This window comes from Rattus norvegicus, chromosome 4 (assembly GCF_036323735.1).
Source record: "Rattus norvegicus strain BN/NHsdMcwi chromosome 4, GRCr8, whole genome shotgun sequence".
NCBI lineage: Eukaryota > Metazoa > Chordata > Mammalia > Rodentia > Muridae > Rattus > Rattus norvegicus.
The window spans coordinates 98,504,032-98,518,320 of NC_086022.1; the positions used below are offsets into that span (position 1 = coordinate 98,504,032).

General features: G+C 36.8%; 1 pseudogene; it reads right to left on the reverse strand.

Moving 5' to 3' along the window:
- Positions 1-633: 633 nt before the first annotated feature.
- Positions 634-727, reverse strand: LOC120102736 (small nucleolar RNA SNORA17; annotated as a pseudogene).
- Between the last annotated feature and the right edge of the window lie 13,562 nt (positions 728-14,289).

Consider the following 14,289-nt stretch of genomic DNA (forward strand, 5'->3'; position numbering starts at 1 on the left):
GTGAGGGGTAGAGCCAGTTTTGCACTGCCCTCAGACATCAATATGTCCCCAGGGCAGCAGCTCAGTCCATCTCTGTCTACTTGGACTTTGATGGTAACTGACCCTGCTGCTACAGGACCAAGAACCCTTTCTTGGTCTCAGGTGCATCCTCAGCTACACCCATCATCTGTTCCTCATAACTCTTGAGTCTCCAGTTCTGCCTCTCTTCTCTGTGCCCACATCCTTCTGCTTCTCCTTTCTCACTTCTCTACCCATTTTTTGCTTCTCTTAGCTCTGCCTATGGTATCTGAGTATCTGATGTTGTCAGAAGGAGTGGTGTAAGGAGTGCTATGTCCTTTTTGGTTATTTTGGTTCTAGGCGGGGATCATCTGAGGCATGGTCTGTTTCTCAGGCCTCTGTTCAGCTAGACTGGTGGTCATCTAATTTTAGTTCCTTTTTTGGGCCCCATGTTGTCAGTGTGGTGGTCATCTTGTGCTTGCTCTTTGCTGTTTGCCAGAGTTGTCCATTTCACTCCTGCCTAGGGATGATGGTCCTAAGTGTGGTTCTTCTAGTTTCTGTCTTTCTGTTATTGGATACAGTCTGGGCCTGCCTGGCTCCATTCTGGTTGTCTTTTTGGGATTTCTGTTTTCAGGGAATGCTAGACTACTAGTAATTCAGATATGTCAGAATACTGATCAGAGACACATCCTCTCTCTTTTATGCCACCTACTGACACATGTGTGGCACAAAAAACAAACAAACAAACAAAAAACAAAACAAAAAACAAAACAAAACAAAACAAAACACCACCAATAACAACAACAACAACAACAACAAAAAACCCCTGCTATACCTGTAGGTGGCAGAAGTACACTACAATTGAAATTAGTGCAATTTTAATACAACCAAGAAGAATAAAGTGAGAAGATATAATACCGATTTTCTAGTCCTCATATTTTTTGCTGTCATTTAACTTTCCACATAAATTCTAGACTGAATTTACCAGCATTTAAAACTCTTACATGCATATTATTGGCATTACATTGAGTTTATTTGCAAATTGGAGATGATATACTTTTAAAAGCCATTTATGAGACTGGAGAGAACATCCAGTGGGTAAGAGCATTTGTGCTCTTGATAGGGGCCTGTGATTGATTCTTACACATTAGGTGACCCAATACTGTCTTTATCTTCATTTCAAGAGAATTCAGTACCATCTTATGTTCTTTGAGGGACAGTTACATAATGCCTTTACAAAATCATAAGCAAACGTATATAAGTTTTTAAAGAACAGAAGTCCTCATTATGACCACAGATATATTCTGTGTTCACTTCTGTGTCCCTTAATGTTCAAGGGATATTTTGCTACCCTCAAAGTCTATAGAGAAAAATTCCTCCCTTTAGGAAATACAGAAAATACAGGCAAATAGAAGGAAGCACTTAAAGAGGAAACACATAAATGCCTTAAAGAAATACAAGAAAATACAATCAAATAGGTGAAGTAATTGACCAAAAACCCAAGATCTAAAAATGGAAATAAAAACAATAGTGAAATCACAAATGGAGGAACCAAGGAGATGGAAAACCTAGGAAAGACATCAGAAGCTACAGATTCAAGCATCTCGAAAAGTTCACAGGGCATTGAAAAGACAATCTTAGACATAGAAAATATCAACGCCTCAGTCAAGGAAATAGAAAGTGTAAAAAGCTCCTAACCCAAATCATTTAGGACATTTGGAGCACAAGGAAAAGACCAAATCTAAGCATAATAGGAATAGAAGACAGTGAAGATTCCTACAACAAAAGGCTAGAAAGCATCTTCAACAAACTCATAGAAAAAAAAAACCTTTCTTAACCTTAAAAAAGATGGCCATAAACATAAAAGAGGCCTACAGAACCACAAAGAAATTGGACCAGAAAAGAAAATTCTTTCTCCATGTAATTATAAAAACACTAAATTCAACAGAAAGAATATTAAAAGTTGTAAGGGAAAAGGCCAAGTTCATATAAATGCAGATATATGGGTGTAAGATCAGACATCTCAACAGACACTCAAAACTATAAGATGTTGGGCAGATCACTTACAGACCTGAAAATAACACAGATGCCAGCTCAGTTTACTCTACCCATCAAAAATATCAATTACCATAAATGGAGAAACTAAAATATTTCATGACAAAACAAATGTAAACAGACTAAATCTAAAGTATCTTTGCTATTTTGTGTCATATAAGTACTGTCATGATTTTATTTTATTTTATTTCTGTAGATTACTTGGGTTTGGGTATTAGGTATACACATTTTCAGTGTGACTTTTTTTCTAATAAATATATTTTTTTATTTTTTATTATATATTTCCTTTTTTTGCATATCAAATATTTTCCTCTTTGATGATTTCCTCTCCGGAAACTGTCTATCTCATCTCCCTATTCCTGCTTCTATGAGGATGCTTTCCCATCCACCCACCTACTCCATTCTGCCTCCAGGCTCTGGCAATTCCCTATATCCAGCCTTCACAGGACCACATATGCTGTTGTAGCCGTGGGTCTCTCCACGTGTCCTCCTTGGTTGTTGGTTTAGTCCCTGGGAGCTCTTCTAATGAACACAAATTGCTTTATAATCATTCCATTCCTGATTCCTTCCAAATGTGCTAGAGAGTCTTCCTCCATTTCCTCCATTAGAGGGAGGAATAGCTCTTGCTTTTTTACTACAGTGATCGCAACTCAGGCTCTATTTCCATAAGGTCTTTAATTTTCTATTTTCAAATAGTTGTGCTCTCATAGGTAGTTTCAAAAAGTAATAAACAGGAATTCTGTACCTTGTACACAACTTTCTTGGGTTGATATTCTTTTAAATAGAATAAATGAGGAAATTGAAAGAATTTTCATATTACTAATGAACTCACTTGCATTTATTTGCTCCCAGTGCATGTCGTGTGACATTTGTTGTGTCTCTAAGTATACTGGTCATGTAACTAGTCTGTGTTTTCAGAGCCATAATTATTTATTCACCTGTACTTCTACCACAGAACTCATTGGAGTCAGTAACCTTTTCCCTATTCATAGCAAGGGCTACAGAAAAAGCCTCACACAATATGTACAATTTGCTATTGGTCTATTTTACTCTGGAGCCTTGCCAAGCTGTGTGCACGAAGAATTAGCTTTTCTTTGCTTACAAGTAGCAGTCCATGGTATTGAAATACACCACTTCATCATGTTACTAGAGGAGGAACATTTAAGAACTTACCTAGTTCTAGCTGCTTCTGGAAGAACTTTCTTTTTATTTTGCATTTATTTATTTATTTATTTATTTATTTATTTATTTATTTATTTATTTATTTATTTATTTATTTTTACACTTCAGATTTTATTCCCCTCCCTGTGCACCCCCAGTTCCACATCACATACCTCCAATTCCTCCACACTTCCACCCCCACCCCTGTCTGCACAAGGCTGTCCCTACCCCACCTACCCCATTAGAACTCTAAATGTCCTGGGGCCTCCAGTCTCTTGAAGATTCGGTGCATCTTCTCTGACTGAACCCAAACCAGCAGAACTCCTCTGCTGTTCATGTGTTGGAGGCCTCATCTCAGCTGGAGTATGCTGCCTGGTTGGTGATCCATTGTCTGAGAGATATCGGGAGTTCAGGTTAATTGAGACAACTCTCTCTGGGTTGCCCCCTCTTCAGTTTCCTCCAGCTTTTCCCTAATCTAACCAGATGGGTCAGCTACTTCCGTTCATTGGATGAGTGCACATATCTGCATCTGACTCAGCTCCTTTTTGGGTCTTTTGGAGAGCAGTAATGATAGGTCCCTTTTTTGTGAGAACCCTGTAGCCTCAGTAATGGTGTCAGATCTTGGGGCTTCCCCTTGATCTGGATCCCACTTTGGGCCTGTCGCTGGACCTTCTTTTCCATAGGCTCTTCTCCATTTCCATTCCCGCATTTCTTTCAGACACGAACATACGGATCAGAGCTTTGACCTATGGGATAGCAAACCCATCCCTCACTTGATTCCCTGTGTTACTGCCGGAGGATGGTTCAATAAGTCCCCTCTCCCCACTGTGGGCCATTTCATCTACGGTCCCCCCTTGAGTTCTGAGGATATCTCACTTCTCAGTTCTCTGGTACATTCTAGAGTGGCTTCCCAACTTCCTTCCTCCTTAGGTGGCCTGTTTCCATTTTGCCTGCTGACCCTCAGGGCTTCAGTCCTTCTTTCCCACCCCATACCAGATCACATCCTCCTCTCCTGCCACCCCATCCCCTTTTCCTCCTCTGTTCCTCCCTCCTTCCCTCCCCATTTCTGGTTCCTTTCTTCTCTTTTCCAAGTGGGACTGATGTGCCCTCATTTGGACTCTTCAGCTTGTTGACATTTTGGAAGAACTCTTGTCAAGCACTTTTTACTTTTACTAATTTGGATGTGAAAATGAGTTTTCATTTCTCTGCAATAGACCCAAGTTCTTTTTTAAAACTTGAATTATATAATAATTATTCTTTTAGTGGTAGAAATATTTGCAAAATACTTTGGAGTGTTATCACTTTATAATCTCATTAAAAATATTTGATTATCCACTTCTCTTGATTCCTTACAATCATGATGCTAATACTATATTTTAAATTTTCCCATTACATCTGTAGATTTAAAAAGATTTTCTATACTAAGTTATGTTATTTAACTTTTTTTTTTTTAAAAATCAGTGTCTTCTTTATATCTTATTCAGGGAATTATTTATGCCTACATTTTCCAGTGTTTGGATTAGACTATATTGTTAATGCTGTGATTTTATTCATTTTGATTTTTTTTTCTTTTTTACATCCTAAATAAAAGACCACAGTTGAATCCATAATTTCTGTGCATTGCATTTCAGGATGTAATCCATCATTACGCCCACCAGCTAAATTCTATTGTAGACTCAAATTTTTGAGGTCTAAAGAATTAATATCTCCTCTTATGTATTTGCAATTATGTCAGCAAACCACACAAAATCAACTCATCATTATTTGCATCTTTTTGGCTCTATAAGCACATTTTCACTTACAGGCTATTATTTGATTAAATTGTGGATTTTAAGTAATGTCATTTTTGCTACAGTAAATAAGCACTTACATGTATTTTAACTTATTCTCTCTACACACCACTCTCTTGGAACATTTTATTGAATTAATTATACTCTATCAAAATTATTATGAATATATAATTTCATATAAAGTTGGATTTCTTCTTGATGTGTTTTCCTTGATTTTTCTTTCTTTTTATAATTGGGTTTTTTATATTTTCATTTCAAATGTTATTCCCTTTCCTGGTTTCCCTTCCTATCTGATCCCCCCTCCCCATTCTTCTATGAGGGTGTTCAACCTCGCAAACCACCCCCTTCCTACCGCCCCCCTGACATTCCCCTATTCTGAAGGTCCAGCCTTGGCAGGACCAAGGACTTTTCCTCCCACTGGTGCCCAACAAGGCCATCCTATGATACATATGCAGTTTGAGCGATGGGTCTGTCCATGAGTATCCTTTGGGTAGAGGTTTTGTCCTTGGGAGTTCTGGTTGGGTGGTATTATAGTTCTTATGGGGTTGAAAGCTGCTTCAGATCCTTCAAACCTTATTCTAACTCCTCCAATGGTGTCCACATTCTCACTTCAATGGTTGGTTGCTAGCATTCACTTTGTATTTGTCATGCTCTGGTTGAGATTCTCAGGAGAATCTCATATATATATGGACTGGATATCCAGGTACCAGGTTGGGCAGGGCCTGGTCATTGCTGCAGCCTGTGCTCCAAATTTTGTCTCCATATCTCCTCCTAGGAATAATTTTATTTCCCTTTTAAAGAGGACTGCAGTCTATGGATTGTATCTTGGGTAATTCGAGGTTGGGTGCTAATATCCACTTAAAAGTGAGTATATACCATGTGTGGTTTTGGTGATTAGGATACCTCACTCAGGATGATATTTTTCTAGCTCATCCATTTGGCATAGAATTCAAGAAGTCATTGTTTTGATAGCTGAGTAGTACTCCATTTTGTAGATATACCACAATTTCGGTATCCTTTACCCCGTTGAAGGGTATCTGTTTTTTTTTACCAGCTTCTAGCTATTATAAATAAGGCTGTTATCAACATAGTGGAGTATGTGTCCTTGTTCAATGTTGGAACATCATTTCGGTATATGTCCAGGAGAGGTATAGCTGGGTCCTCAGGTACTACTATATCTAATTTTCTGAGGAACCTCTAGACTGATTTCCAGAGTGGTTGTACCAGCTTGTAATCACACAAACAACGTAGGAGTTTTCCTCATTCTCCACATCCTTGCCAGCATCTGTTGTCACCTGAGTTTTTGATCTCAGTCATTCTGACTGGTGTGAGGTGGAATATCAGGGTTGTTTTGATTTGCATTTCCCTGATGACTAAGGATGTTGAACATTTCTTAGGTACTTCTCAGAAATTTGATAATCCTTAGGTGAGAATTCCTTCTAAGACTATACCCCAATATTTAATAGGGTTATTTGATTCTCTGGAGTATACCTTCTTTATTTCTTTGTGTATATTGGATATTATCCCTCTATCGGATGTAGGGTAGGTAAAGATCTTTTCCCAATCTGTTGGTTGCCGTTTTGTCCTAATGACAGAGATTTGCCTAGCAGAAGCTTTGCAATATTCTGAGGTTCCATTTGTTTATTTTTGATCTTATTGCATAAGCCATTGGTTGTTTTTTTTTTCAGGACAATTTCTGCAATGCCCATGTGTTCAAGGCTCTTCCCAATTTTTCCTTCTATTAGTTTGAGTATATCTGGTTTTATGTGAAAGTTCTTGATCCACTTAGACTTAAGCTTTGTACAGGGCATTAAGAATGGGTCAATTTGCATTCTTCTACATGCTGACCTCTAGTTCAACTAGCATCATTTGTTGAATATAATATCATTTTTTCCATTAGATGGTTTTAGCTCCTTTGTCAAAGATCAAGTAATCATAAATGTGTGGGTTCATTTCTGGGACTTCAATTCTATTCCATTGATCTACCTTACTGTCTGTGTCCAATACCAAAGTTTTTAATAAATATTGTTCTCTAATACAGCTTGAGGTCAGGGATGGTGATTACCCACAAACTTCTTTTATTGTTGGGGATTGTTTTAGCTATCCTGGGTTTTTTCTTATTTCACATGAATTTGCAAATTGCTGTATCTAATTCTATGAAGAAATGAATTGGAATTTTGAATGGGATTGCATTTACTTTGTAGATTGATTTTGGCAAAATGACAATTTTTACTGTGTTAATTCTGCCAAACCATGAGCATGAGAGGTCTTTCCATCTTCTGAGATCTTCTTCAGTTTCTTTCTTCAAAGACTTGAAATTCTTGCCATACATATTTTTCACTTGCTTGGTTAGAGTTATACACTGATCTATTTTATGTTATTTGTGACTATTGTGAAGGGTGTCATTTCCCTAATTTCTTTTTCAGCCCATTTATCCTTTGAATAGAGGAAGGCTACTGATTTCTTTGAGTTAATTTTATACCCAGACACTTTGCTGAAGTTGTTCATCAGGTTTAGTAGTTCTCTGGTTGAAATTTTGTGGTCACTTAAGTATACTATGTTGTCATCTGCAACAGTGATATTTTTACTTTTTCCTTTCCAATTTTATTGCTTTTACTTCCTTCTGTTGCCTAATTGCTTTGCCTTGGATTTTGAGTACTATATTGAATAAGTAGGGAGAGAGTGGATAGCCTTGTCTAGTCCCTGAATTCAGTGGGATTGCTTCAAGTTTCTCTCCATTTAGTTTGATGTTGGCTACTGGTTTGCTGTATATTGCTTTCACTGTGTTTAGGCATCGGCCTTGAATTCCTGACCTTACCACGATTTTTAACATGAAGGAGTGTTGAAAATTGTCAATTGCCTTTTCATCATCTAACGAGGTGGTCATATGCTTTATTTCTTTGAGTTTGTATACACAGTGGATTATGTTGATGGATTTCTATATATTGAACCATACCTGCATCCCTGTGATGAAGCCTATTTGAGGATGATGGATAATAGTTTTGATGTCTTCTTGGATTCAGATTTCAAGAATTTTATGGAGTATTTTTGCGTCAATATTCATAAGGAAAATTGGTCTGAATTTCTCTTTGTTGGATCTTTGTGTGCTTTATGTGTAAGCATAATTATGGATTCATAGAAGGAATTTGGTAGTGACCCTCCCATTTCTATTTTGTGGAAAAGTTTGGACAGTACTGGTATTAGGTCTTCTATGAATTCCTGATAGAATTCTGCAGTAAACACATGTGGTCCTTGACTATTTTTGGTTTGTAGACTTTTAATAACTACTACTTCTTTAGGAGTTACAGAACTGTTTAGATGGTTTATCTGATCTAGATTTTACTTTGTTACATGTTCTCTGTCTAGGAAATTGTCCACTTCATACAAATTTTCCTGTTTCATATGAATATGCTTTTGTAGTAGGATTTGAGATTTTTTGAAATTTCCTCAGATTCTGTTTTTATGTTTCCTGTTTCATTTCTGATTTCACTAAGTTGCATACCCTCTCTGTGACCTCTGGTTAGTCTGGCTAAGTGTTTATCTATCTTGTTGATTTTCTCAAAGAAACACCTCCTGGTCTTGATGATTCTTTATATAGTTCTTTTTGTTTCTACTTGGTTGATTTCAGCCCTGAGTTTGCTTATACCCTCTGATCTATTCCTTTTGGGTGTATTTCCTTCTTTTTGTTCTAGTGCTTTTTTTTTTTCAGTTTTTTTTCTTTTTTTTTCCAGTTTTCTTTTTTTTTTTATTAACTTGAGTGTTTCTTATTTACATTTCGAGTGTTATTCCCTTTCCTGGTTTCCAGGCAAACATCCCCCTAATCCCTCCCCCTCCCCTTCTTTATGGGTGTTCTAGTGCTTTTAGGTGTGCTGTCGAGCTGCTAGTGTATGCTTTCTCCAGTTTCTTTTTGCAGGCACTTAGAGCTATGAGTTTTCCTCTTAGCACTGCTTTCATTGTGACACTTCACAATGTGCCTTCATTTTCACCAAATCTTAAAAACTCTTTAAATATTTTATTTCTTCCTTGAACTTGCTTTATCATTAATTAGTGCATTGTTCAATTTCCATATGTATGTGGGTCTTCTGTCTTTTTTGTTGTTATTGATGACCAGCCTTAATCCGTTGTTATCTGATAGGATACATGGGATTTTTTCAATCATCTAGTATCTGTTGAGGCCTGTTTTGTGACCAATTATTTGGTCAGTATTGGACAAAGAATCATTAGGTGCTGAGAACAATGTATATCCTTTTTTTTAGGATGAAATGTTCTATAAATATCAGTTAAAATCTTTTGGTTCATAACTTCTGTAAGTTTCTCTATATCTCTCTTTAGTTTCCACTTCCATTATCTTTCCATTGATGGGAATGGGTTGGTGAAATCTCCCACTATTATTGGGTGAGATGTAATGTGTACTTTGTGCTTTAGTAAGGTGTCTTTTATGAATGTAGGTGCCCTTGCATTTGGAGCATAGATATTCAGGATGGAGAGTTCATCTTGGTTGATTTTTCCTTTGATGAACATGAAGTGTCTTTCCTTATCTTTTTTGATTAAGTTTGGCAAAAAGTTGATTTTATTACATATTAGAGTGGCTACCCCTGCTTATTTTGTTGGACTCTTTTCTTGGAAAATTCTTTTCCAGTCTTTTACTTTGTGGCATTGTCTGTCTTTGTCACTGAGGTATATTTTCTTCGTGCATAAAACATTGGGTTCTCTTTACGTATCCAGTCTCTTTGTCTTATCATTTTATTGGGTAATGAGTCCATTGATGTTAAGTGATATTAGGGAATAATGATTGTTGTTCCATGTTATTTTTGTTGTTAGAGGTGGAATTATGGTTTTTTTGTCTCTCTCCTTTTGTGTTTTTTGCAAGAAGATGACTTTGTTGCTTTTTCTAGGGTATAGTCTCCCTGTGTTGGAGTTTTCCTTGTCTTATTCTTTGTAGTGCTAGGTTTGTGGAAAGATATTGTGTAAATTGGTTTTTTTCATGGAATATTTTGGTTTTTCCATCTATGTTAATGGAAGTTTTGCTGGATATAGTAGCCTGGACTGACATTTGTGTTCTCTTAGGTTCCGTATGACATCTGTCCAGGATCTTCTGGATTTCATATTCTCTGGTGAGAAGTCTTGTGTGATTCTGATAGATCTGCCTTTATATGTTAATTGACCTTTTCCCTTTCCTGGTTTTAATATTCTTTCTTTGGTTTGTGCATTTGGTGTTTTGATTATTATATGAAAGGAGGAATTTCTTTTCTGTTCCAATCTATTTGGAATTCCATAGGCTTCTTGTATGATTATGGGTATCTCTTTCTTTAGGTTAGGGAATTTTTCTCCTATAATTTTGTTGAAAATACTTTCTGGCCCTTTAAGTTGGTAGACTTCACTCTCTTCTCTACCTTTTATCCTTACAATTGGTCTTCTTCTTGTGTCCTGGATTTCCTGGGTGTTTTGGGTTAGGGGCTTTTTACTTTTTACCTTTTCTTTGACCATTCTGTCAGTGTATTCTATGGTATCTCTCTGATGTTCTCTCTTCTCTCTATTGTATTCCATTGGTGATGCTTTTGCCTACGACTACTGATTTATTTCCTATATTTCCTATTTTCTAGTTTGTCTCCTTTTGTGATATTTTTATTTGTTCTCTTTCTATTTTTAAATCCTGAATGGATTTGTTCAATTCCTTCACCTATTTTGCTGTGTTTTCCTGTAATTCTTTAAGGGATTTTTTTGTGTTTCTTCTTTAAGGGCTTCCTTTTGTTTACCTGTGCTGTCCTGTATTTCTTTAAGGGAGTTATTGATGTCCTTCTTAAAGGTCTCTATCATCATCATGAGACGTGATTTTAAATCCAAATCTTGCTTTTCTGGAGTGTTTTGATATCCAATATATGCTTTGGTGGGCAAACTGGGCTCTGATGATGCCAAGTATTTTTTGTTTCTGTTGCTTAGTTTCCTGTGCTTGCATCCCACCATCAGGTTGCCTCTGGTGTTAGCTTGTCTTGCTGTCTCTGACAGTAGCTTGACCCTCTTCTATGCCTGTGTGTCAGCACTCCTGTGGGCCTGTTTTCTTATAGCTGGATATGGCTACAAAAGCTGTAGGACCAGGCAAGTTCAGGAAACAGGCAGAAGTCAGAAGGCCCCTTTTCATTCTGCTCCTGGGTTTGTGTGTCAGATCCCTCAGAGCAGAAGAGTTGGTTTTACCTCTGCTCTCAGGTGTGTCAGTGCTCCTCCTGGTGACTGGCTTTCACCTTTGGGTGCAGTCAGAAACTGAATGGTTCCTGCCTCTGACTTAAGCAAGCTTCTGTTTGTATTGGTTTTATATGATCTTATAGCTAAAGTCATTTCTAAGTTCCAGGATGCTTTTGACTTCACTTTTTTTTAAATTCAAGAGCTGTAATGATTGACAGGTTCATAATTTGTTTCAATATATTTTTTTATTTAGTAAAATGATGAAGATTTGTGGGCAGTGGAAATAATGTTATAATTTGAATCTACAGTGTTCTCAAATGCCCAGTTGAAAGCTTAATCTTTAGTGGATTATACAATTAGGAAACATTAGGAGATGGAAGAAAATAAGAGATTCCTTAGATCAAAAAGTAACTGCATAGTGTTTCTGAAGAAAAGTTATTTTTTGATTTTTCTTTTTGGATTTTCATTTTGCTTTTGCACTTGTACTTTAGTCTTTCATGGTCACTCTGTATCATTTTCATTCTTTCACTCTTTAACAAAGCTACTCTCTTTGTGTACCCTCTGCCAACATTCTTTTTGTCTACTCAGGTCCAGAAGCAATACTTTGGAGTTAAGATGGGTAGATATTTGAGATTCTGTCAGAGAAAAGACCCCTGTTCTCCTTTGAACTTATCTTTTAAGATTTTCTTCCCAGTGATGTTCATAGCTGACAATCAGTATTTTATAGCAATGAATAACTCTGAAACTCTCTCCTCTGAAAGTTTTCACATTGTAACCACCTGATAACAATGTGAGAAATGTTGGAATATTAAGGAAAGTCACAGGTTTAGAGAAATCAAAGAAAGTGTTTTCAAATGGCACTCTATGGCTAAATTTCAATGACTTCATAAATGATTAAAAATAGAATTTCCCAGATTATTCCTGAGTTGATTAAACTTGAAGGCTCCAGGCAGGTTCCTCTGAGCAGAAGTGGCGGTGTTAACTCTGCTCTCAGGTGTATCAGCATTCCTGGAGTCTGGCTTTCAGCACCAGGCACAGGGAGAAACAAGAAAGTTCCCGTTTCTGACTGCTCCTGAGTTTCTGTTTAGAGAGGAGTCCAGGTGGGTCCTCTTAGGACAGGAATATGAACAGAAGGGGTTGTCTCTTCTGAGCTGTGTGAGTTATCTTAAGAAGCTCTTGAATGTTTTCAGAAGTTAGCACTTTTCACTATTTTACTATTAGTGCAAACTGTCCTAGGCAGGTAAAATCCAAAACAAAGTTATGTAGTTCTTAATGCAATCTAAGGTCGATTTGGAAAGAAAAGCTGGATGTTTCTGGAATTCTTTTCATATTTGCACATAACATTAAAGTGGCTGTATAAGAATGCAGATTCCACATTCCCTATAAACCAATAAAACTTGTTTTAGGTTAAGATGAATTGTCATCGTCCTCTTATCGTGAATTGAGAGTGTTCTGAGAGAATCTTGCTCGATTTTATTGCTATCAGGTGAATACTCAGACATATCTTCCATGCCTCAAAATCATAGAAAGAAACGTGTAAAATTATTAGATATTAGCAGATAAGAGTGCAGAACAGAGATGGAGACAGTGAATTCAACATTACTATTAATCCATACAAAAACTGCTGCATGGCACTCCTGAGGGTGATAGTGTTTTGCATATTGAAGAACCTGCCTTATGACTAGGTATTTCTTCTCACATATCACTCATGTCCAGGCCCTTGGAAAATCAGCTTATTCAGACTCATGCTACAACATTGTAGGGCCTTTCATAGTTGGTTCCCAAAAGACCCTAAGGATTCCCTTGCTTGAGGACAAAATATTAAAGACTGGATATATTGTACTTCTCCTGATGATAAATAAAGTTGGATGGTTGAGACAAAGGCATAGATGTGTGATCTATAGTATTCAAATATTTATGTTATAAGGATGCACAAATATTTCTGCATAGTAGCTTGTTTAGAGACTTTGACCCACAAACACAAAGAGAGTGCAGGGTAGAGGCCACATTACTATCTCCAAGCTGGTGCATGGTACTTCTGATCGGATGGTGCTATGAACATTGAAGGAACTGCCTTATGATTAGGTGTTTGTTCTCACCCATTGCTAAAGTCCAGGCTGTTTGAAAATCAGTGTGTGGGACCTTGCATAGGTAATTTCTGAAAGACCCCAAAGATTCCCTGGCCCATGGACAAAGTTTTGAAGACTAAACAGAATGTACTTCTGATGATCAATAAGGTTGGATGGTCATAATAAAGACATAGAGGTGTGATTTGTGATATTCAATACTTGTGTTATAAGATACACAAACATTTCTGCATTTTAGCTTGACTGCAAGCCAAACTCCAATGGTAAGGTTACTGGCTGAGTCAGAACAATTCTTCCAGTTACTTCTCAGGAAAAAACTGTGAAAATAGCAATTTCCTGTTTCAGTTCTTAATTCTATCATCACTATTCAAAACCTTATTCTATGGAACTATGGAAAAATATTAGCAAATGTTAGAAAAAAGTAAATTATGGAGAATGCCAAACTGTGCAAAAGTTGTACCCCTTTAGATTGTGAGTAAGAAAGTACCTGCATCTTTACATGGAGTCAGGACTTCAAGTGACACGGGTCCTTGAGATCAAGGTGTTATATCTGTACTGTGTATTTCCTCTCTTTGAATTGTATTTAGCAAACTTAAAACTGTAAAGTCTTATGTTATAAATTAGTGAAAATGGTTATGATCAATTGTCCTTTCAATTTCAAGAAATGTCCACTAAAAACAGTTCACAAAGGGAAGACATTAATTTTTAACCAATCAAAATTATATGAATGAGTTAAAGATCTAATAGTTTCGCTTTGTTGCATATTCCCTGACAGCAGGATATTCTTCTATATTACCCCAATATTTCTTTGAAATGTATTATTTAAAATAGAGACTACCTATAGTAGAGAGGTCATATATAATTATGAATGTTTAAAAAGAAATGCATTCTTTTAAGACTTACACATGGTTTGACCTCAGGCAACTGGGGAGGCTGATCTTGTGCTAAGTGCTGAGATGAGTAAGCCTTGCACCTGTTTCCAGCAATAAGTGGTTCCTAGTAATTTGCATGCTCTAATT